We start from the raw sequence: 27158 nt of genomic DNA on the forward strand, positions 1-27158 counted from the left end.
GTGGCCCTCTTAGATATGCCCTCAACTGCCCGGATAGCTACCCTTGCAAGGTACGCAGACGATACGAATGTCTCGTAGAAAATACAGAAGCCCAGCAATGTTGCGCACCTGCAGCAGGAGATGACCTCAATTTACAGATGGGCTGAGGATAATAATATGCAGTTAAATGCTGAAAAATTCCAAGCCCTGCGCTACCAGCATCCAAAACTGAATATGAAACTTACAGGGTACACTGGTCCACAGGGAATTTTAATCCCAGAGCCTAAGTCAATGAAGGACTTGGGTATCGACATGCGTGATGATACCGCTTTTCAAGTGCACATTACCAGGATGGTGACAAAGTGCAGACAACTGACTCGATGGATCCTGAGAATATTCAGAACGAGCGAGAAGGAAACCATGATGGTCCTCTGGAGGACATTCTTCTCCAGCTGCATGGATTCCTGCTTCCAGCTATGGTCACCCAACAGTGTAAAATTAACAGCGGACCTTGAAGCAATCCAGCGAAGCTTCACAAAGAAGATCGTCTCATTGCAACAGCTCAGCTAATTGGAAAGGCTGCAACAGCTAAGACTCTACTCCCTGAAGCTAAGGTGGGAGAGGTATGCAGTAATATATACATCTGGAAGATCCTGGAAGGAATTGTGCCACATTTTGGCATTGGAAGCTACATCAATGCAAAGAACGGGTCGACACTGTACAGTGCCAAATATCCCAGCAATGCCATCGAGCTTCAGGACCAGTTACTGCAACAACCTGTGTTTCGGGGGCCCAAATCTTGTTTAATATTCTCCCAAAGAACCTGAGGAATCTGCACAAAGTAGATGTAGGCGTTTTTCAATCAAAGCTGGACGACTTCCTGTCGAGAGTCCCAGATGAACGTACCTCAAGGCAAGAGGTGCAAATGAGGGTAGCTATATCAAACTCCATTCTAAACCAAGTGGCATATATTAGAGGAGGATCTCAGTAATCAGTGTAGCAAAACAGTGGTGCTCCAACATGGCCACAGCAATGAGCTGAAATTATAAAAATGTATGTACATATTTTTTATATATATATATGTATGTATGAAAGCGCATGGCTCAGTGGTTAGAGCGTCGAGCTTACGAGCGTGAGGTTGTGAGCTCGAATCCCGGACCGGGCTGCGTGTTGTGTTCTTGAGCAAGGCATTTTATTTCACCTTGCTCCAGTTCACTCAGCTGTAGAAATGAGTTGCAACGTCACTGGTGCCAAGCTTTGTCTTTCCCTTGGATAACACTGGTGGCGTGGACTTGTGTCTTGGAGGGTAACATTCTAGGTGCTATCCCATGGTCATTCATGACCGAAGGGGGTCTTAACCCCTTTTATATACATATATATTCATATATATATATATATATGTATATACATATATATGTATATATATGTATATACATATATATATATATATATATATATATATATATATATATATATATATATATATATATATATTATATATATATACATAAGGTTAATCCAAACGAGAAAACAGAAAAAGACAACAACACAAAGAGGTGGAACAATTAAAGTTATATATATATATATATGTATATACATACATACATATATACTTTGATACTTTGATACTTTGTTAGGTTTCGGCCATTATTGGCCCAGGCCATGTCTAACTTAATAGCACCACCTGGTGAAGTCTTTCAAGTCAGAATTTGGGCATTATGGCCCATTCAAGTAGAGAGTTATTGTTTACAGAGACATATCCGGGTGTAGGGGGCTTATCCGGGATTTCTTGAAGGAATCTGTCCAAAGACCTCTTGAACCCTATAGGGTCAGTTTCTGTTTCAATGTGTTTTGGTGTAATGTTAAAGAGAGCGGCGCCAATTGAGGTGAAATAATTGTGCCGTATTGTTGTTATGAGATGAGAGTGCGATTTTTGTTTTGGGCGGATGGCACGGGGCCCAAGCCTTGGATGTACCTTGAAGGTGATGCCAACATCATTTGGGCAATGCTGATGGAATATTTTCCACATCATGCAGATGATGTAGCGCTCACGACGACGTTGGAGAGAATAGAGTTTTAGCTTTTCTAGTCGACCCCAATAGTCGAGGCCTGTCATGCCATCTATCTTTTTTGTGATTGCCCTTTGAGGTGCTTCAACCTTTATGATACCTTGTATTGTGTGGGGAGACCACAGTGAACAACAGTATTCAAGGTGGGGTCGGGCAAAAGTGGAGAAGAGAAGGATAATGGTGTGGATATCTCTCGACTGGAAAGTTCTGAGAATCCAGGAACACATTCTGCGGGCCATGTCAACTTTGGTGTTTATATGAGTGGACCAGCTTATGTTGTTGTCCACAATTACTCCCAAGTCTCTGATGTTGTTGGATGCCGCGAGAGTTTCACCTGAAGGAAGGGAGTATGGGAGTTTCAGGGCATCCTCTTTTCCAAAGTGGATTAACTCAAATTTATCCTCGTTCAGCAGCATATTGTTTTTTTCTGCCCATTGGATAACAGCCAGTAGATCTGACTGAAGGCATGTCCGGTCACTCGCCTCATTTATGACCTTCTGTAGCTTGGAATCATCTGCAAAGATTTTTATGTTGCTGTGCTTGATGATGTCATTAATGTCATTAATGTAAATGATGAAAAGAAGTGGGCCCAGCACAGTGCCTTGCGGAACGCCACTACTGACTTTGGCTGGGCTTGATTTTACCCCTTCAACTACAACATGTTGAGATCTGTCTGTCAGGAAACACTTGATCCATTTCAGTAACTTTCCAGAGACACCAATGTTGGATAGTTTTTTCAATAGGATCTTGTGATCGACCCTGTCGAAGGCCTTACTGAAATCAAGGTAGATGACATCGGTGTTGGAGCCCTCTCCCAAAGCTCTCAAAATGTCATCAAAGTGATGCAGGAGCTGCGTTAGGCAGTCCCTTCCATTACGGAACCCATGTTGGTTGGAGATCAGCCGTCTGTTGCTTTCCAGAAATTGGGTTATTCGAGATCTCACCACCCTCTCAAATACCTTGATGATATGAGAGGTGAGTGAGATCGGACGGTAGTTCACTGCAAGGGACTTGTTTCCCTTTTTGAAAACTGGGACAACAGACTGGGACAGAAGGTTTTTTGGAATATAGCCAGCATCCAGTGAGTTTCTCCACAATTAGCAAGGGGAGATGCAAGTTGGTGTCGACACACCTTCAGGACACAAGCAGGGAACCTATCGGGGCCTACTGCTGAATTGTGTTTTATTTCGTTTATCGCCGCTAAGACATCAGGGGCACTAAACGTTATGTCCGATATAGTGTGTTGGGGGTTGACATCACTGATACAGCCCAGATCGGCCATATCAGGATTGCTGAAAACAGAGCAGTATTGTTTCTGCAGTATCTCGGCCATGGATTTGGCATTTACTTGGAGAGTGCCAGTTTCATCAATTAGAGGGCCAACAATGGAGACAGTGACCCTGCGTTTCCTCGCAAATGAGAAGAACACTTTGGTGTTTTATTTTGATTTTTTCAATGGCCCACTTCTCCTCAGCTGATCTTTGGTTATTGATGAGGGTCTTCATGCATTGTTGGAGGTTATATTTTTTGGATTCAAGCAGTGCGATAGCCGTCGAATGTGTGTGTTGCTGTTGGCAGTACTTTAGTTTGTTAATTTTTTGTTTGTTCTTTTTATTTTTCTGATAATGGTTTTTCTGTTTTGGGGGATTCTGCACTTTTTGTTCACAGGTCTTGGTGGGGAGTGTTTTGCACATATGTCTGTGACGGTGTCTACAAAGATCTGCCAAGATGTTTTATGGTTGGTGGAGATGTGTGTATGTGTAAAGGACCAGTCAACATGTGATAGCTCGTTCCTGATTGCATCCCAGTTGGCATTATGGAGATCCATGTTGTCAAATGTGTGGGCTGGAGGGAGGTCACTAGGATTAGCTTTCGGCTGGTGGAATTTCATGTTACAGAGAACCATGTCATGGTCTGAAAGAAGGGTTTTTTTCCACTGTAACGTTATGTATAGTGTTAGTGTGGTTACTAAACACTAGGTCCAAAATGTTCTGATGTCTTGTTGGTGCAAGGACAAGTTGGGACAAGAAAAACTCATTCGTAAAGTCGAAAAGTGACTCTGCTGCTTCTTTGTCAGCGGTTGAGGCGGGAGTGCTTGGTTTCAAACAGTTTGTAGTCCAGTCAACACAGGGTAGATTGAAGTCTCCCATCATGAGTAGGTTGCTAGAATGGCACTGTTGAATAAAGCACTTAATGCTGTTGAGGCATTCTTTAAAGCACAGTATGGGTTTTTGGGGCGGCCTATAGAACCCAATTACTGTCAGGTCATTGGCTTTGTTGTGCACGGTGACTGATTCACAGTAGCCGTTGGAGAATATACTATTTCCATCTGCCGTAAACGAGTCATGCAGGAAAATGGCAGTTCCACCCTTCCTCCTGCCGATACGATCCGCGCGGATGGTTGTGAAATTCTTCACTCTCACTTCGGCTTCCAAGTGGGAGTTGTCAAGGTGGGTCTCAGTGAGAATGAAGAAAGGGATGTGGTGTGGATGGTTACCAACCCAGTCTTCAATGAATTGGACCTTCCATTTTTGTGCATTGATGGAAGGGCTGACACCTTGTGCATTGAGTAGAAATGTGGAAGTTAGTGTAGTGGCTGGTTTTGACTGTTGCAGGGGGCTTGGATTTTTTGTGTGTGTTAGTGGCAGCAATGTGGGGAATTGGTGCACTGGGGTAATAGCATAGGATGGTGTTGAGTGATGGCTAGAATATTTTTGTGTATCTCTTTTGCCATGTTCAACATGGCTAAAAAAGAATTTTCCTGCTTAGGGAGAAGTTTTTGGCTGGGGGTGTGGTTGCACTGTTGAATGGGGTTGTAGTTTCCACTTTTGTTGTTGTTGTTTTTGTGTCTTCCTGAAAAGACTGGACCAGGATTACTGCAGCATGGTGTGTTTCTATTTTTATTTTTATTCAGGTTTGTGTGTTGGCTTGAAGCCCCGTTTCTGTTTGTGCGTCGGGTCCCTGGAAGATGAGTGAAGGGACAGTCACTCAGCAGACATGTTCTCTCACGTTGGGAATACCGGCAGATTTTGGGACTACGAGTCGTGTGTGTTTTGAATTTCGATTTACTATTTGGTGGTGTTGATGTTATTGTGGGATGCGTGCTTTGGCCTTGACCGGTAGTGCGTCTAGTGCCGGGTAGATGCGTGAAGATGCAGTCACTATTTGTGCAGAGTCTCTGGCGCAGTGAATAGCGGCATATTTTGGGGTTTCTTGTTTGTGCCGTGGGGGGCGCATTCTGCTTCCTATGTTTCTTTAAGTTTTTGTTACTGCAGTAGTATTGAGGTGGTGATGTGGGGAAAGAGAGCAGTGGTTTCATATTTGTTTTTTTGTTGGTATTTTTGGTGATAGAAGACGATAGTGGCAGCGGTGGTGATGATGATGATGATAATTGTGGTGGTTGCCGTGAGAGCGGTGAAAAGATACTGGCATTTAGTGAATCATCTAGTATGCTAGAGTTGAGGAGTGGCTGTTGTTGTTCTTGTTGCTGTGGCTGTTGTTGTTGTTGTTGTTGTGCTTGACCGATGTTAGGGTCAGCCATTGTGCTGGGAACCAGGAGTGGTTCATTCTGTTGTTGTTGTTGTTGTTGTGTGCTGCTGATTTTCTAGCTGTTGCTGTTCTTGAACAGTGAAAATATAAAGAAGCTTTTCAAAATGGCCTTTTGTCAGTTTGAAAGATACTTCGATATGTTTCAGCTTGCTACGAATCTGTTTGACGGATCGTGTGTTGACCACTTGTGATGTTTTTTCGGCAATCTCATTCAAACACAAAACATTTAAATTTTCTGTTTGGGAAAGAGAGAACCATGTGTTTATTAAAACATCAATTTCATTATCAGACCAATTTCGTCTGTTGCAGGCCTGCAAGCTAGTCATGTTTGTTTTTCTTTTGATTTTTGATATATATATATATTCTTTCTTGGGAGTTAAAGAAGTGTATCAATATATAAATGTTCTCTCTTAAGGGTGTGAGTTTTGATTATTTGGTTGTTTGAGGATATTAAAAAAAAACAAGTGTATATAACAATTTGTAGTTAAATAAAAACGTACTTACGGGTTTGTAGGCAAACACGTGATTACAAATATATATATATTTAAGGTCAGTTAAGTTTTGAAGCTGTGTAGCTTGCTACTGACTTGGGAGAGAAACAAATAGACGTCCATCCAGTTCAACAGAGGCACTACATATATATGTATATATATATATGTATAATAAAAACTTAGATAAAACTTAGATATGTTTCGACCAGAGATTGGTCCAGGCCATGTCTAACTTAATAGCACCACCTGATAGGATTATTCGAATCCTGTTTAAGTCAATTTTGTTCAAGTAGTGAGTTCTTGTTGGGTGAGTTGTATCCAGTTTTGTTCAAGTAGTGTGTTCTTGTTGGGTGAGTTGTATCCAATTATGGGTGGCTTATCTGGTATTCTTTGAAGGAATCTATCCAGACTCTGTTTGAAGTTGATGGGATCCTTTTCCTCTTTGATCTCCCTCGGGACAATGTTAAATAGGGCAGGGCCTGTTGAGAAAAAGAAATTATGTTGCAATGTACATGTATGTTGTGATCTTGAGTTTGGCAGGGGACGTATAGCCCGTGGTCCAAGTCTTGGATGAACCTTGAAGCTAATGTTTAGGTCGTTTGGGCAAAGTTGGCGGTATATTTTCCACATCGTACAATGATGTACCGCTCACGGCGTCGCTGGAGGGAGTAAAGTTTCAAGGCTTTAAGGCGATCCCAATAATCGAGAGCAGCCATGCCTTCAATTTGGTTAGTGAGAGCCCTCTCGGGTGACTCAATTCTGGAGATGTTTTGTCTTGTGTGAGGAGACCACAGTGGGCAGCAGTATTCAAGGTGTGGCCGTACAAAGGAGGAAAAAAGTGGTATGATGACACCTTGTTCTCTGGACCGGAAAGTTCTTAAGATCCAGGAACTCATCCTACGGGTTATATCGACCTTATATACATATATATATATATATATATATATATATATATATATATATATATATATATATATATATATATATATATATATATATATATATATATATATATATATATATATATATATATATATATATTGCCGGGGGGGGAGTGTTTGTCTATCTGTCTCTGTTTATCTCCACCTCTCATCGATTGATAACTGAAGCTGATGTGTTTACATCCCTGTCACGTAGCGGTTCGCCAAAAGAATCTGCTGGAATAAGTACTATGCTTACCAAGAATAAGTCTTGGCGTCGATTTGTTCGCCTATGTGCGGTGCCTCAGCATGGCCGTAGTCAAGTTACTGAGAAAAGTAAAAGAATAAAAGAATATATTCACACACACACACACACACACACACACACACACACACACACACACACATATACACATATATATATATATATATATATATATGTATATATTTGTATTTCTGTCTGTGTGTTTGTCCCCCACCTTCACTTCAGAACCGGTGTTGGTGTTTCTACTTCCCCGTAAATTAGCGGTTCGGCTAAACAGATCGAGAGAATAAGAACTAGGCCTACAGAGAATAAGTTCTGGCTTCTATTTCTTCGTCTAAAAGCAGTGCTCCTGCATGGCCGAAGTCCGTGATTGTAATAACTGAAACACATAAAAGATTACACACACACACACACACACAATGGCGTCATTGTTACTGAAATCTTTATATTGATAAATCTAAAGATCTCGTTGCATTTGCAAACAGTATAGCTTTCACTAATCAGGAATCTTTATATTGATAAACAGGTAAGGAATGTGTGCATACACCCACCCACATGCAATGGCTTCGTTGTTACGGAGATCTTTATATTCATAAATCTAATGATCTCGTTGCATTTGCAAACAGTATAGCTTTCACTAAGCAGGAAGGCTAAACTCTGGAGCATATTTTCTTTATGTAACTTTACTGCTTTTATTCTTTCCTTTTTTCTTTTTTCTTTTTCGTTTTGCTCTCTTCTGTTTTCTTTTTTTTCTTTTTAAGTCTCTTATTCTCTTTGTTTTTTGTTTTTTTGTTTTTTTGTTTTTACCTGACACACACTTAACCGGTTGAATGGAACTTCTCACAGCATCTTCCGTTTCACTTTCCGTACCAACTTTCATTCCTGCAATTTATACTATTTCCAGATTAACGTTCTGCTAGAAAACAAAGACGAATTCTCAGAAATTCATTGTCTTCAGCTCCCTATCTTCTCAGATTCTCACACATAAACTGCACTGAACTTTATATATTTTTCATTGGCTTTCGTAATTTTATTCACAGTTCTTATTCACTTGAAACCTCTTATGATTCTACCAATAAATATTTATGAAAACCCCTTTTTCGTAACGGATGGTTGCGGTCAGCTAAATGTCGTAATCTCTCCGTTTTGTAATCAAATAGAGGAGATTCAATTCAAGGGAGACATGTTTTAGTTTCAAATATTTTTGACTTGCAAATTGTTGCATGGAATCCCTTCTCGATGACGCGTACCCTAAAACGCATGGATTAAATCAACTCTTCCGTCTTCTTCACTAAGCCTTTCACATAACTAAATCTTTCTTGGTGGAATTTGAATATTTAAACTGAATATAGGACTAGATATTCATATGAGACGCTTGATAGCTTTCCTCTTTGTAGACAGCGTTGTATTAACGAGCGGAGAATAACTCGGACAATACTCCATTCAGTGTGTCCTCCTCTCGTTATAGAAGCGTCGGGTGTCTGTCATGATACACGGATAGTCTTGGACATTCAAACCATGCTGGTTCTCGTGTTTCGCGAGCTCTGACAGAAACAGAATCCTTGCAGTGAGGAAGAAAAGGAGGCAGAGAGATGAGAATCGGCACAAAGAAGGGAATTAGTAATTTATCGATAATGAAACAGCGAAAGGCATAAGTGGCCTGAGAGATGAGATTCGGACAAGAATGTAGAGAAAAGGAAAGACTACACAAGAAATTCTGTTGCATGCCAATCCGATGCCAATGTTTGCTAATAGTAATGGTGCAGTGGAACATAACATATATAGCAGGGTCACTAGCATAGCTGGCGTAGGGCGGTAGGTGTGGTCCGCCAGGGCGGCACTTTTAAAGGGGTCTGGATGCGGCAAACGTAGGGGCCACCCCGGGCGGCACACATTCTAGTTCCGTTAGTGAGCACGGTGTATACATTTCATTTATATAATAGTAATGGAAGCACTTTAGTGTAGAAAGTAATCCGTGCTCCGTGTGGCAGAACTGATCCAAATAAAGCGGTAATTACGAAAGGTCTGTATTTCTAGGAACAATGGAGGCAGTTCTGAGAAACTGGCTCCGAAGTATCGTTTGCCGTGTGTTGGGAGAAACTGTTGGAAAGTTTCGACTCACTCGCATAGGAAAGAATTTATGTGAGAGAAGCGCAACTATTTGTATAGACATAAAAATCAATAATAATTTATAAGCTAGGCAAAGAATGCCTACAGAAATAAACACACATGGGGAGCGCCCTGTATTGAGCCTCTTTATGTTGAAGCATCTGCAGACGTATGACAAGTGGTGAAACATCATTTCACTATGGCAATATGAAATGGAAATATTTACGACCTCCTACACACACAGTAAGTAAAACTCATGCTCTCAGGAACGACTCATTGCAAACAAACACAGGTGGAGTCACCTGCTCTACCGCACCAATGCACTAGTCATGGAAAAAGTTGTACTCAGACCAACGAGGGAAAATAACATTTTGGATCTCTGCTTCACAAACAATATAGACATCATTCATGATGTGAAAGTAACGCCGACATTAGTCTCGGATCACAACATAATAGAGCTTTCTATGTTTGGGCCGAAAGAAGCCAGAGGCATACAGCCAAAAGGAAGCACCCGAAATCTCTCCAATCGGAACTTCCACAAAGTAGACTGGAAACCGATCCAAAAAGAGATCCGCAGACAGGACTGTCCGAAATATCTCTCCACACCAGACATTGGCATGAAACTAGAATATTTCATGTCTGTTATGCAAGCCATATGCCAGAAATATGTTCCAGAGCACAAGGCCACAACAAATTGGAACAAGATTCCAAAGGAGAGGAAGATTCTCATGATATGACGGACGAAGGTTGCAAATCGCCTCAACCAACATGCCAAAAGTAGTGAAAGGTCCCGCCTAAAAACAACACTGATGTAGATTGGATAAAGATTGCAACAATTTTATGAGAGGGAGAGAGTAGACAAAGAAGCCTGGTTAGTAAAAACATTAGTAAAAACAGAGCTTTCTTGCAAATGGCAGACTGCCAAGCAAGCTGAAGGAGGGAATAATATGCCCAATCAATAAAGGAAGCAGAGCAGATGCCAAAACCATAGGCATATCTCTCTGACTTCACACATCAGCAAAGTCAAGGAACAGATCGTCAGAGGGAAACCAATTGCATACCTTGAAGAAAATAATTTGTTGAGTGATACCCAGCATGACTTTCGAACAGGTAGGAGCTGCCTGACCCAGCTCTTACAACATTATGAATTGGTGTCGAGGCAGTTACTCAACAACTCAAATGTGGACGTAACATACCTTGATTTCGCAAAAGCTGTTGATTAGGGTATAATATGCCACAAACTGCGATTTCTCGGCGTAGCAGGAAAACTTGTTGTGTGCTTACATGACTTTCTGAAAGATAGAAGTCAGGAAGTAGTGGCCAATGGTGCCACCTCAACGAAAACACAAATAGTGAGCGGTGTTCCACAGGGCACTGTCTTGGCACCGCTGCTTTTCATAGTGGCCCTCTTAGATATGCCCTCAACTGCCCGGATAGCTACCCTTGCAAGGTACGCAGACGATACGAATGTCTCGTAGAAAATACAGAAGCCCAGCAATGTTGCACACCTGCAGCAGGAGATGACCTCAATTTACAGATGGGCTGAGGATAATAATATGCAGTTAAATGCTGAAAAATTCCAAGCCCTGCGCCACCAGCATCCAAAACTGAATATGAAACTTACAGGGTACACTGGTCCACAGGGAATTTTAATCCCAGAGCCTAAGTCAATGAAGGACCTGGGTATCGACATGCGTGATGATACCGCTTTTCAAGTGCACATTACCAGGATGGTGACAAAGTGCAGACAACTGACTCGATGGATCCTGAGAATATTCAGAACGAGCGAGTAGGAAACCACGATGGTCCTCTGGAGGACATTCTTCTCCAGCTGCATGGATTCCTGCTTCCAGCTATGGTCACCCAACAGTGTAAAATTAACAGCGGACCTTGAAGCAATCCAGCGAAGCTTCACAAAGAAGATCGTCTCATTGCAACAGCTCAGCTAATTGGAAAGGCTGCAACAGCTAAGACTCTACTCCCTGAAGCTAAGGCGGGAGAGGTATGCAGTAATATATACATCTGGAAGATCCTGGAAGGAATTGTGCCAAATTTTGGCATTGGAAGCTACATCAATGCAAGGAACGGGTCGACACCGCACACTGCCAAATATCCCAGCAATGCCATCGAGCTTCAGGACCAGTTACTGCAACAACCTGTGTTTCGGGGGCCCACATCTTGTTTAATATTCTCCCAAAGAACCTGAGGAATCTGCACAAAGTAGATGTAGGCGTTTTTCAATCAAAGCTGGACGTCTTCCTGTCGAGAGTCCCAGATGAACGTACCTCAAGGCAAGAGGTGCAAATAAGGGTAGCTATATCAAACTCCATTCTAAACCAAGTGGCATATATTAGAGGAGGATCTCAGTAATCAGTGTAGCAAAACAGCGGTGCTCCAACATGGCCACAGCAATGAGCTGAAATTATAAAAATGTATGTACATATATATATATATATATATATATATATATATATATATATATATATATGTATAGAAAGCGCATGGCTCAGTGGTTAGAGCGTCGAGCTTACGATCGTGAGGTTGTGAGCTCGAATCCCGTACCGGGCTGCGTGTTGTGTTCTTGAGCAAGGCACTTTATTTCACGTTGCTCCAGTTCACTCAGCTGTAGAAATGAGTTGCGACGTCACTGGTGCCAAGCTGTATCGACCTTTGTCTTTCCCTTGGATAACATTGGTGGCGTGGAGAGGGGAGGCTGGTATGCATGGGCGACTGCTGGTCTTCCGTAAACAACCTTGCCCGGACTTGTGTCTAGGAGGGCAACAGTCTAGGTGCAATCCCATGGTCATTCATGAACGAAGGGGGTCTTTACCCCTTTTATATATATATATATATATATATATATATATATATATATATATATATAGTTTAATCAAACGATAAAAGAACAACGAAAGATAACAAAAACAAAAGTGGATACATATATATATATATATATATACATATATATATATATATATATATATATATATATATACTATAATACATATATATATATATGTATATACATACATATATATATGATATATATATACATATGTGATAAAAAAAACAAGACGGTTTGCATGATTCGACGAATTAATAGGCGAAAACTCATAAAAAACGTAGAAATTGTTACCTTATAGACGTGTACTTGGATATTTTGGTTAAAAACCGCAATATATTCTGCTACAAGTCAAGTTTGTACACTTGAGTTCAACAACGCACGCCAGATTTTCCTCTTTCGAAATTAGCACGTGGTGAAATCTTCAAAATTTATTTCCAGTCGACTCTAACAGCAAAAAAGAACCGTTTTTCTTTTCTTTCATTGAAAAACCTATTCGTATACCTTCTATAAGATAAATACCCTTATTACATTAATTAATTTACCCGTAAATAAACGTAAGGTCTGTTTACATTCTGTAAAAATCAATCTATCGTTAATATACATATATATATATCGTCAATTCTATCGTTAATATATACATATATATATATCGTTTATTTCTATCGTTAATTCTGTAATTCTATCGTAATAATCTATCGTTAATAAATATATATATATATATATATCGTAAATTCTATCGTTGATTCTGTAATTCTATCGTAGTAATCTATCGTTAATATATATATATATATATCGTTAATTCTATCGTTAATTCTGTAATTCTATCGTAATAATCTATCGTTAATATATATATATCGTTTATTTCTATCGTTAATTCTGTAATTCTATCGTAATAATCTATCGTTAATATATATATATATATATATATATATATCGTAAATTCTATCGTTATTCTGTAATTCTATCGTAATAATCTATCGTTAATATATATATATATATATATATATATATATATATATATATATATATATATATATATATATATATATATATATATATATATTCGTTAATTCTATCGTTAATTCTGTATTCTATCGTAATATCTATATATATATATATATCGTAATTCTATCGTTAATTCTGTAATTCTATCGTAGTAATCTATCGTTAATATATATATATATATCGTTAATTCTCTCGTTAATTCTGTTTACATTCTGTTAATTCCTTCTCTCTCTGTCTCTTCAGTTCTCTCCCTCACGCCTCTCCTTGTCTCTTCATTACTCTCTTCTTTCTTACTCTCCTCTTTCAGCTCTCAATCTCTCCTCTCTTCTTTCAGCTCTCAATCTCTCTTTAAGTACAGAGACGCTTTCTCTCTCTCCCTTCAGCTCTCAGTCTCTCCTCTTCCTCTTCTCTCTTACTCTCTTCTTTCGGCTCCCAATCTCTCCTTAAGTACATAGACGCTCTCTTTCTCTATTTCTTCCCTACACCCTATTGCACTATTAGATCAATATAAATTAATATAATCAGATAGATAGATAGATAGATAAAATATCAAGAATGTCCAGGACTTGGAAAAGTGACGAACTGGCTTTGTTCCTGAGAGGATGGCAATGCACTGACGGAGAAAATCCAAATAACATAATCACGGCTGCGCTGAAGAGCAGCGGATACAAAAGGACGTCAGCCCAAATAGAGCGAAAGAAGCAAGAATTTATACGCTCCTACGCACTTGTCAGATCGCACATTAACACGCTGGATGCCATCTTCGACAGCGAAAAACGCGAACAAAGTAAAGATGGCAAGGATGGAGACGCGGGCGCTGATGAAAAAGGTCACCCCCACCTGGTAGACGCCCAGGAAGAAAACTCCAGTGAGAAACCTGCCCGGGAGGTAAACCCAAGTGCGGGTGCTCCTACCGGCACCAAAAGCCATGGACATGGAGATGAAAGAACCAAAAAAGGAGGAAAAACTAAAACTAAAAATCAGGCAAAACCAAAAAAAAACAGCCAAGGATAGAAGCAAACCTAACTATCCGTATGCCAAAAAGGATGGAAACAAGCAGCGCACAAGGGTATGTAGGTTCTACCTGAGAGGTGCCTGCCGGCATGGAGAGGATGGTGCAGGCTGCCGTTTTGCTCATCCGGGACCCTGCCGCAGAAACCAACCACCGAAAGGAAAAGGGATGGACCACGCACCACCTGCCCCAAAACGGAGGTACGCAGATGTGGTGCGGGCCACAGACCGCCAACCTGTTGTTGAAAGGGCAGCTGCTGAACAAGAATCTTTTTTGTGCATGGCACAAAAGATTGTACAGCAGCTAACCTGGCTCAATCAAACTCAAGCTCACAGATGGAACTACCCACAGTTCACAAGACCGCCACAGCAGATGGACCCAGGGTGGACACCACCGGCAACACCATACACCTCACCTCGATGCTCCTACTGAACATCAGAGGACTACTAACACACAGTAACAGGACAAAAGTCCCGTTCTTGAGAGACTTTGTTGCATGCAATCAAGCCTTATGCATAGCACTTACGGAAACACACCTGAAACCGGACATAGCGGATGCGGAATTACACATACCACAGTATGTTGTACTACGGACCGACAGAAAAGAAAGGAGTCATGGAGGAGTTGCTATGTACATCCGTGAGGACCTCACACCCCAGGTCCTTTTGTCATACTCAAACTCGGTGTGTGACACACTAATTGTACATGTAAGGCAACTTGGTGTAGTTGTGTGTGCTACATATCGCCCTCCAGATGTCCCAAGCCATATGGGCAAGTTTGAGGACTGCCTTATAAAAATAGAAGAAGTTCTAGTCACACTAGAACAGCACATAAGTGTACTTCTCATGGGAGACTTCAACCTACGCAATGTCAGATGGCCCGAGGGCTTTTCTCTCCCAGGAATGACACGATGTGAACGGGGACAGGCGAGGTCCCTCCTGAACCTCATCAACACCCTGTACATGGAGCAAGTAATACTCCAACCAACCAGGGCAGGTAACACACTGGATCTCTGCTTCACAAATAATATGGATCTCATCCATAATGTGAAAGTGACACCGACACTACTCTCGGATCACAATATGGTAGAGCTGACCATGTACGGGCCAAAGGAAAGCATGGGCATGCAGCCTACAAGAAACTCTCAGAATCTTTCCAGCTTGAACTTCAATAAGGCAAACTGGAAACAAATTGAGAAAGAGATCCTCAAACAAAACTGGCCTGAATGTCTCTCCTCGCCGGACATCGACATGAAACTTCAACAATTCATGTCTGTAATGCAAGCCATATGCTACAAGTGTGTCCCAGAGAGAAAGGCCACTGTACACAAGAACAAAATCCCCAGAGAGAGGAAAATTTTAATGAGACGGCGTACAAAATTTCAAATCGCCTAAACAAAAAATTGAAAGCAGTGAAAAGTCCCGCCTGAAAATAAAACTATTGGAAATTGAGAAATGTCTGCAACTCTCCCATGAAAAGGAAAGAGCAGACAAAGAAGCCTGGGCTATAGACAACATAAAAACAAACCCCAGAGCTTTCTACAGGTATGCCAAAGAAACAGCTACGGTGCACTGTAGGATAGGGCCACTCCTTGAAAAGGATGGCACACTCACAGGAAAACCAATGAGGGTAAGTGAAATACTGAATGAGCAATTCAAGAGTGTTTTCACTCCACCCCTTGGGCATTTCCAAATCAGCAATCCAACTGACTTCTTTACCACTGCAGGTATAAAATCAGAGGCGGCGACGATAAATTACATCGATATAAAGGAAGACGATGTAATAAAGGCTATAGATGAAATGAAAACAGACTCAGCTATTGGCCCCGATGGATTCCCGGCAATCCTCCTAAAAGTATGTAAGAGAGTCCTAGCAAGACCACTGCAGTTCCTCTTTCAGAGCTTCCTTGCAGCTGGCAAACTTCCAAGAAAACTGAAGGAAGGTAAAATATGCCCTATTCATAAAGGAGGTAGCAGAGCGGAGGCCAAGAACTACAGACCTATCTCTCTCACCTCACACATCAGCAAGGTCATGGAACGAATAGTCAGAAGGAAACTAATCACCTTCCTTGAAGAAAATGACTTGCTGCCTGACACCCAACATGGTTTCCGACCAGGAAGAAGCTGCTTAACTCAGCTCCTACAACACTATGACTGGGTGCTGAAACAACTGCTCAACCACTCAAATGTGGAAGTCATATATCTCGACTTTGCAAAGGCCTTTGATAATTTCGATCATGGAATGATATGTCACAAACTGCGTGATCTTGGCATAGTTGGAAAATTGGGAGAATGGCTTCATGACTTTCTGAAGAATAGAAGTCAGGTGGTAACAGCCAATGGGGCCACTTCCATTAACACGCAAATAATGAGCGGTGTTCCGCAGGGCACTGTTTTGGGACCACTACTGTTCATAATGGCCCTCACAGACATGCCCTCAGCCACGCAGAGAGCTACGATCACAAGTTATGCAGATGATACAAAAGTTTCACAGGCAATACAGAACCCTGAGGACACTAAGCACCTGCAATGTGAGCTGGACGAAATATACAAGTGGGCTGAAAAGAATAGCATGCAGTTCAATGCTGAAAAGTTTCAAGCTTTATACTATCAGCATGCAAAACTGAATGCAATACCCAATGAATACACTGGACCCGGAGGGATTGCAATCCCAGAGGCACAATCAGTGCGTGACCTGGGTATTCACATGAGTGATGACGCGACCTTTCATGTACATGTTGCTAAACTGGCAATGAAATGTAGACGGCTGGCTGGATGGATTCTTAGAACCTTCAGAACAAGAGAACAAGAAACCATGATGGTCCTCTGGAAGACACTTGTCCTAAGCCACTTTGACTATTGCTCTCAGCTATGGTCACCATCCAGTGTCAAGATGATCACAGAACTTGAGGCGATCCAACGAAGCTACACGAAGAAGATAGCCTCTGTGCAGCATATGAGCTACTGGGAAAGACTCAAGAGATTAAAGCTCTATTCGCTGGAGCGTAGGCGAGAAAGATATGCCACAATATATATCTGGAAGATCCTGGAAGGACTTGTCCCAAACTTTGGCATCGAGAGTCACACAAATGCCAGAACCGGGCGCCATTGCGTAGTACCAAGGACTCCAAATTTGCCATCAAGATGTAGGACAAGATATTGTGATAGCCTGGGCTTCAGAGGCCCACAGCTCTTCAATATCCTCCCAAAGAACCTCAGGGACCTGCGTGGTGTAGATGCGGATGTCTTTAAAGTAGGAGTGGACCTCTTCCTGTCAGGTGTCCCGGATGAACCAACTTCACGGCAGGAGGTGCAGATGAGGGCAGCTGCATCGAACTCTCTCATGCATCAGATGGCGTTTGCTATATATATATATATATTGCCGGGGGGGGAGTGTTTGTCTATCTGTCTCTGTTTATCTCCACCTCTCATCGATTGATAACTGAAGCTGATGTGTTTACATCCCTGTCACGTAGCGGTTCGCCAAAAGAATCTGATGGAATAAGTACTATGCTTACCAATAATAAGTCTTGGCGTCTATTTGTTCGCCTATGTGCGGTGCCACAGCATGGCCGTATTCAAGTTACTGAGAAAAGTAAAAGAATAAAAGAATATATTCACACACACACACACACACACACACACACACACACACACACACACACACACACATATATGTATATATATATATATATATATAAATATATATATCTGTATATATGTATATTATATATATATATATATATATATATATATATATATTATAGATATATAGATATATATATAATATATATGTAATATTTGTATTCTGTCTGTGTTTTGTCCCCCACTTTCACTTCAGAAACTGAAACTTTAAATTCACAAATCTAAACATCACACACACACACAACACACAATGGCGTCATTGTTCAGGAATCTTTATATTGATAAACAGGTAAGGAATGTGTGCATACACCCACCCACATACAATGGCTTCGTTGTTATGGAGATCTTTATATTGATAAATCTAATGATCTCGTTGCATTTGCAAACAGTATAGCTTTCCCTAATCAGGAAGGCTAAACTCTGGAGCTTGACGTTCTGATTGGACCAAGTGGTGTCCTGGTTGTGCATCAAGCATCAGGTTTAAATTTTATTCATACTTTATTATTTTTGTTTGTTTGTTACTTTGGTCTACGTGTTTTTCAAATCTGGGCTTCGTTTCCGGCCTAGGGTTACACAATTTCTGCATATTTTCTTTATGAAACTTTACTGCTTTTATTCGTTCCTTTTTTGTTTTTCTTTTCGTTTTGCTCTCTTCTGTTTTCTATTTTTTATTTTTAAGTCTCTTATTCTCTTTGTTTTTTTTTGTTTTTACCTGACACACACTTAACCGGTTGAATGGAACTTCTCACAGCATCTTCCGTTTCACTTTCCGTACCAACTTTCATTCCTGCAATTTATACTATTTCCAGATTAACGTTCTGCTAGAAAACAAAGACGAATTCTCAGAAATTCATTGTCTTCAGCTCCCTATCTTCTCAGATTCTCACACATAAACTGCACTGAACTTTATATATTTTTCATTGGCTTTCGTAATTTTATTCACAGTTCTTATTCACATGAAACCGCTAATGATTCTACCAATAAATATTTATGAAAACCCCTCTTTCCTGACGGATGGTTGCGGTAAGCTAAATGTCGTAATCTCTCCGTTTTGTAATCAAATAGAGGAGATTCAATTCAAGGGAGACATGTTTTAGTTTCAAATATTTTTGACTTGCAAATTGTTGCATGGAATCCCTTCTCGATGACGCGTACCCTAAAACGCATGGATTAAATCAACTCTTCCGTCTTCTTCACTAAGCCTTTCACAAAACTAAATCTTTCTTGGTGGAATTTGAATATTTAAACTAAATATAGGACTAGATATTCATATGTGACGCTTGATAGCTTTCCTCTCTGTAGACAGCGTTGTATAATTAACGAGCGGAGAATAACTAGGACAATACTCCATTCCGTGTTTCCTCCTCTCGTAATAGAAGCGTCGGGTGTCTGTCATGATACACGGATAGTCTTGGACATTCAAACCATACTGGTTCTTGTGTTTCACGAGCTCTGACAGAAACAGAATCCTTGCAGTGAGGAAGAAAAGGAGGCAGAGAGATGAGAATCGGCACAAAGAAGGGAATTAGTAATTTATCGATAATGAAACAGCGAAAGGCATAAGTGGCCTGAGAGATGAGATTCGGACAAGAATGTAGAGAAAAGGAAAGACTACACAAGAAATTCTGTTGCATGCCAATCCGATGCCAATGTTTGCTAATAGTAATGGTGCAGTGGAACATAACATATATAGCAGGGTCACTAGCATAGCTGGCGTGGGGCGGTAAGTGTGGTCCGCCAGGGTGGCACTTTTAAAGGGGTCTGGATGCGGCAAACGTAGGGGCCACCCCGGGCAGCACACATTCTAGCTCCGTTAGTGAGCACGGTGTATACATTTTATTTATATAATAGTAATGGAAGCACTTGAGTTTAGAAAGTAATCCGTGCTCCGTGTGGCAGATCTGATCCAATAAAGCGGTAATTACGAAAGGTCTGTATTTCTAGGAACAATGGAGGCAGTTCTGAGAATCTGGCTCCGAAATATCGTTTGCCGTGTGTTGGGAGAAACTGTTGGAAAGTTTCGACTCACTCGCATAGGAAAGAATTTATGTGAGAGAAGCGCAACTATTTGTATAGACATAAAAATCAATAATAATTTATAAGCTAGGCAAAGAATGCCTACAGAAATAAACACACATGGGGAGCGCCCTGTATTGAGCCTCTTTATGTTGAAGCATCTGCAGACGTATGACAAGTGGTGAAACATCATTTCACTATGGCAATATGAAATGGAAATATTTATCGACTTCCTACACACACAGTATAAAACTCATGATCTCAGGAACGACTCGTTGCAAACAAACACAGGTGGAGTCACCTGCTCTACCTCACCAATGCCTAGTCAAGGAACAAGTTATACTCAGACCAACTAGGGAAAATAACATTTTGGATCTCTGCTTCACAATCAATATAGACATCATTCATGATGTGAAAGTTACGCCGACATTAGTCTCGGATCACAACATAATAGAGCTTTCTATATTTGGGCCGAAAGTAGCCAGAGGCATACAGCCAAAAGGAAGCACCCGAAATCTCTCCAATCGGAACTTCCACAAAGTAGACTGGAAACCGATCCAAAAAGAGATCCGCAGACAACTGTCCGAAATGTCTCTCGGCACCAGACGTTGGCATGAAACTAGAATATTTCATGTCTGTTATGCAAGCCATATGCCAGAAATATGTTCCAGAGCACAAGGCCACAACAAATAGGAACAAGATTCCAAAGGAGAGGAAGATTCTCATGAGACGACGGACGAAGGTTGCAAATCGCCTCAACCAACATGCCAAAAGTAGTGAAAGGTCCCGCCTAAAAACAACACTGATGTAGATTGGAAAAAGCTTGCAACAATTTTATGAGAGGGAGAGAGCAGACAAAGAAGCCTGGGTTAGTAAAAACATTAAGTGAAATCCAAAGACCTTCTTTCATTACGCCACAGAAACAGCATCAATACACCGCAAGATAGGATCCCTCTTCCTAAAGGATGGCACCCTCACAGAAAGCCCAACCAGGATCAGTGAGGTACTGAATGACCAATTCAAAAGTGTCTTTATCACTCCGTTGGAACACAGACAAGTGAATCAACCGGTGGACTTTTTTGCCGCCTCACCTATAACCAGCGAGGCAATTACGTTGGGATACATCGACATCAGCGAAGAAGATTACTAACCATAGATGAAGTGGACGCAAATTCAACTGATTGTCCTGATGGTTTACCAGCAATCCTCCTCAAATCGTGTAAGCATGCCCTGGCAAACCCTCCAGATTTTCTTCCAGAGCTTTCTTGCAAATGGCAGACTGCCAAGCAAGCTGAAGGAGGGAATAATATGCCCAGTCAACAAAGGAAGCAGAGCAGATGCCAAAAACTATTGGCATATCTCTCTGACTTCACACATCAGCAAAGTCATGGAACAGATCGTCAGAGGGAAACCAATTGCATACCTTGAAGAAAATGATTTATTGAGTGATACCCAGCATGACTTTCGAACAGGTAGGAGCTGCCTGACCCAGCTCTTACAACATTATGAATTGGTGTCGAGGCAGTTACTCAACAACTCAAATGTGGACATAACATACCTTGATGTCGCAAAAGCTGTTGATTAGGGTATAATATGCACAAACTGCGAATTCTCGGCATAGCTGGAAAACTTGTAGAGTGGTTACATGACTTTCTGAAAGATAGAAGTCAGGAAGTAGTGGCCAATAGCGCCTCCTCAACGAAAACACAAATAGTGAGCGGTGTTCCACAGGGCACTGTCTTGGCACTGCTGCTTTTCATAGTGGCCCTCTTAGATATGCCCTCAACTGCCCGGATAGCTACCCTTGCAAGGTACGCAGACGATACGAATGTCTCGTAGAAAATACAGAAGCCCAGCAATGTTGCACACCTGCAGCAGGAGATGACCTCAATTTACAGATGGGCTGAGGATAATAATATGCAGTTAATGCTGAAAAATTCCAAGCCCTGCGCTACCAGCATCCAAACTGAATATGAAACTTACAGGGTACACTGGTCCACAGGGAATTTCAATCCCAGAGCCTAAGTCAATGAAGGACCTGGGTATCGACACGTGTGATGATACCGGTTTTCAAGGCACATTACCAGGATGGTGACAAAGTGCAGGCGACTGACTCGATGGATCCTGAGAATATTCAGAACGAGCGAGAAGGAAACCATGATGGTCCTCTGGAGGACATTCTTCTCCAGCCGCATGGATTCCTGCTTCCAGCTATGGTCACCCAACAGTGTAAAATTAACAGCGGACCTTGAAGCAATCCAGCGAAGCTTCACAAAGAATATGGTCTCATTGCAACAGCTCAGCTAATTGGAAAGGCTGCAACAGCTAAGACTCTACTCCCTGAAGCTAAGGCGGGAGAGGTATAGTAATATATACATCTGGAAGATCCTGGAAGGAATTGTGCCAAATTTTGGCATTGGAAGCTACATCAATGCAAAGAACGGGTCGACACTGTACAGTGCCAAATATCCCCGCAATGCCATCGAGCTTCAGGACCAGTTACTGCAACAACCTGTGTTTCGGGGGCCCACATCTTGTTTAATATTCTCCCAAAGACCTGAGGAATCTGCACAAAGTAAATGTAGGCGTTTTTCAATCAAAGCTGGACGTCTTCCTGTCGAGAGTCCCAATGAACGTACCTCAAGGCAAGAGGTGCAAATGAGGGTAGCTATATCAAACTCCATTCTAAACCAAGTGGCATATATTAGAGGAGGATCTCAGTAATCAGTGTAGCAAAACAGCGGTGCTCCAACATGGCCACAGCAATGAGCTGAAATTATAAAAATGTATGTACATATTTTATATATATATATATATATATATATGTATGTATAAAAGCGCATGGCTCAGTGGTTAGAGCGTCGAGCTTACGATCGTGAGGTTGGGAGCTCGAATCCCGGACCGGGCTGCGTGTTGTGTTCTTGAGCAAGGCACTTTATTTCACGTTGCTCCAGTTCACTCAGCTGTAGAAATGAGTTGCGACGTCACTGGTGCCAAGCTGTATCGACCTTTGTCTTTCCTTTGGATAACACTGGTGGCTTGGAGAGGGGAGGCTGGTATGCATGGGCGACTGCTGGTCTTCCATAAACAACCTTGCCCGGACTTGTGTCTAGGAGGGTAACATTCTAGGTGCAATCCCATGGTCATTCATGACCGAAGGGGGTCTTTACCCCTTTTATATATATATATATATATATATATATATATATATATAATACTTATATATATATATATATATATATGTATATACATATATATATTTATAATATATATGTATATACATATATATATATATGTCTGTTGTCCCAGTTTTCAAAAGGGAAACAAGTCCCTTGCAGTGAACTACCGTCCGATCTCACTCACCTCTCATATCATCAAGGTATTTGAGAGGGTGGTGAGATCTCGAATAACCCAATTACTGGAAAGCAACAGACGGCTGATCTCCAACCAACATGGGTTCCGTAATGGAAGGGACTGCCTAACGCAGCTCCTGCATCACTTTGATGACATTTTGAGAGCTTTGGGAGAGGGCTCCAACACCGATGTCATCTACCTTGATTTCAGTAAGGCCTTCGACAGGGTCGATCACAAGATCCTATTGAAAAAACTATCCAACATTGGTGTCTCTGGAAAGTTACTGAAATGGATCAAGTGTTTCCTGACAGACAGATCTCAACATGTTGTAGTTGAAGGGGTAAAATCAAGCCCAGCCAAAGTCAGTAGTGGCGTTCCGCAAGGCACTGTGCTGGCCCACTTCTTTTCATCATTTAATTACATTATGACATTAATGACATCATCAAGCACAGCAACATAAAATCTTTGCAGATGATTCCAAGCTACAGAAGGTCATAAATGAGGCGAGTGACCGGACATGCCTTCAGTCAGATCTACTGGCTGTTATCCAATGGGCAGAAAAAAACAATATGCTGCTGAACGAGGATAAATTTGAGTTAATCCACTTTGGAAAAGAGGATGCCCTGAACTCCCATACTCCCTTCCTTCAGGTGAAACTCTCGCGGCATCCAACAACATCAGAGACTTGGGAGTAATTGTGGACAACAACATAAGCTGGGCCACTCATATAAGCACCAAAGTTGACATGGCCCGCAGAATGTGTTCCTGGATTCTCACAATTTTCCAGTCGAGAGATATCCACACCATTATCCTTCTCTTCTCCACTTTTGCCCGACCCCACCTTGAATACTGTTGTCCACTGTGGTCTCCCCACACAATACAAGGTATCATAAAGGTTGAAGCACCTCAAAGGGCAATCACAAAAAAGATAGATGGCATGACAGGCCTCAACTATTGGGGTCGACTAGAAAAGCTGAAACTTTATTCTCTCCAACGTCGTCGTGAGCGCTACATCATCTGCATGATGTGGAAAATATTCCATCAGCATTGCCCAAATGATGTTGGCATCACCTTTAAGGTACATCCAAGGCTTGGGCCCCGTGCCATCCGCCCAAAACAAAAATCGCACTCTCATCTCATAACAACAATACGGCACAATTATTTCACCTCAATTGGCGCCGCTCTCTTTAACATTACACCAAAACACATTAAAACAGAAACTGACCCTATAGGGTTCAAGAAGTCTTTGGACAGATTCCTTCAAGAAATCCCGGATAAACCCCCTACACCCGGATATGTCTCTGTAAACAATAACTCTCTACTTGAGTGGGCCATAGTGCCCAAATTCTGACTTGAAAGACTTCACCAGGTGGTGCTATTAAGTTAGACATGGCCTGGGCCAATAATGGCCGAAACCTATCAAAGTATCAAAGTATCAAAGTATATACATATATATATATATACATATATATATATATACATATATATATACATATATATATATATACATATATATATATATATATATATATATATATATATATATATATATATGTATGTATGTATGTATATACATAAGGTTAATCCAAACGAGAAAACAGAAAAAGACAACAACAAAGAGGTGGAACAATTAAAGTTATATATATATATATATATATATATATACATACATATATATATTATATATATATAGTATATATATATATATATATATATATATATATATACATATATATATATTATATGACCGGGGGGGGAGTGGTCTGTCTATCTGTCTCTGTTTATCTCAACCTCTCATCGATTGATAACTGAAGCTGATGTGTTTACATCCCTGTCACGTAGTTGGTTCGCCAAAAGAATCTGCTGGAATAAGTACTATGCCTACCAAGAATAAGTCTTGGCGTCTATTTGTTCGCCTATGTGCGGTGCCTCAGCATGGCCGTATTCAAGTTACTGAGAAAGTAAAAGAATAAAAGAATATATTCACACACACACACACACACACCACTCACACACACACACACACACACACACACACACACACACACACACACACTATATATATATATATATATATATATATATAATATATATATATGTATATATATATTATCTTTTAGTTGTCCCCCACTTTCACTTCAGAACTGAAATCTTTATATTCATAATATATAAAGATCTCGTTGCATTAATATATAGCTTTCACTAATCAGGAATCTTTATATTGATAAACAGGTAATGAATGTGTGCATACCCCCCCACATACAATGGCTTCGTGGAGATCTTTATATTGATAATCTAATGATCTCGTTTCATTGCAAACAGTATAGCTTTCACTAATCAGGAAGGCTAAACTCTGGAGCTTGAGTTCTGATTGGACCAAGTGGTGTCCTGGTTGTGCATCAAGCATCAGGTTTAATTTATTCATGCTTATTATTTTTGTTTGTTTGTTACTTTGGTCTACGTGTTTTTTCAAATCTGGGCTTCGTTTCCGGCCTAGGGTTATACAATTTCAGCATATTTTCTTATGAAACTGTACTGCTTTTTTCGTTCCTTTTTTGTTTTTTCTCTTTCGTTTTGCTCTCTTCTGTTTTTCTATTTTTATTTTTAAGTCTCTTATTCTCTTTTGTTTTTTTGTTTTGTTTTTAACCTCACACACACTTAACGGTTGAATGGAACTTCTCACAGCATCTTCCGTTTCACTTTCCGTACCAACTTTCATTCCTGCAATTTATACTATTTCCAGATTAACGTTCTGCTAAAAAACAAAGACGAATTCTCAGAAATTCATTGTCTTCAGCTCCCTATCTTCTCAGATTCTCACACATAAACTGCACTGAACTTTATATATTTTTCATTGGCTTTCGTAATTTTATTCACAGTTCTTATTCACATGAAACCTCTTATGATTCTACCATAAAATTTTATAAAACCCCTTTTTCGTAACGGATGGTTTCGGTCAGCTAAATGTCGTAATCTCTCCGTTTTGTAATCAAATAGAGGAGATACAATTCAAGGGAGACATGTTTTAGTTTCAAATATTCTTCACTTGCAAATTGTTGCATGGAATCCCTTCTCGATGACGCGTACCCTAAAACGCATGGATTAATCAACTCTTCCGTCTCTTCACTAAGCCTTTCACATAACTAAATCTTTCTTGGTGGAATTTGAATATTTAAACTGAATATAGGACTAGATATTCATATGAGACGCTTGATAGCTTTCCTCTTTGTAGAGAGCGTTGTATAATTAACGAGCGGAGAATAACTCGGGCAATACTCCATTCCGTGTGTCCTCCTCTCGTAATAGAAGCGTCGGGTGGCTGTCATGATACACGATAGTCCTTGGACATTCAAACCATGCTGGTTCTCGTGTTCACGAGCTCTGACAGAAACAGAATCCTTGCAGTGAGGAAGAAAGGAGGCAGAGAGATGAGAATCGGCACAAAGAAGGAATAGTAATTTATCGATAATGAAACAGCGAAAGGCATAAGTGGCCTGAGAGATGGATTCGGACAAGAATGTAGAGAAAAGGAAAGACTACACAAGAAATTCTGTTGCATGCAATCCGATGCCAATGTTTGCTAATAGTAATGGTGCAGTGGAACATAACATATTAGCAGGGTCACTAGCATAGCTGGCGTAGGGCGGTAGGTTTGGTCCGCCAGGGCGGCACTTTTAAAGGGGTCTGGATGCGGCAAACGATGGGCCACCCCGGGCGGCACAATTCTAGCTCCGTTAGTGAGCACGGTGTATACATTTCTTTTATACAATATTAATGGAAGCACTTGAGTGGAGAAAGTAATCCGTGCTCCGTGTGGCAGAACTGATCCAAATAGCGGTAATTACGAAAGGTCTGTATTTCTAGGAACAATGGAGGCATTCTGAGAAACTGGCTCCGAAA

The 27158-nt window shown here is 40.9% G+C and overlaps 1 long non-coding RNA gene across 1 annotated transcript; it reads left to right on the forward strand.

Moving 5' to 3' along the window:
- Positions 1-215: 215 nt before the first annotated feature.
- LOC118764744 lies at positions 216-10099 on the forward strand. The gene is made up of 3 exons (XR_005000540.1): positions 216-227; positions 9183-9190; positions 9887-10099. It is a non-coding gene; the product is annotated as an uncharacterized LOC118764744 (long non-coding RNA).
- Positions 10100-27158: the final 17059 nt, after the last annotated feature.

This window comes from Octopus sinensis, linkage group LG9, assembly GCF_006345805.1.
Source record: "Octopus sinensis linkage group LG9, ASM634580v1, whole genome shotgun sequence".
In the NCBI taxonomy this organism is placed as follows: Eukaryota; Metazoa; Mollusca; class Cephalopoda; order Octopoda; family Octopodidae; genus Octopus; species Octopus sinensis.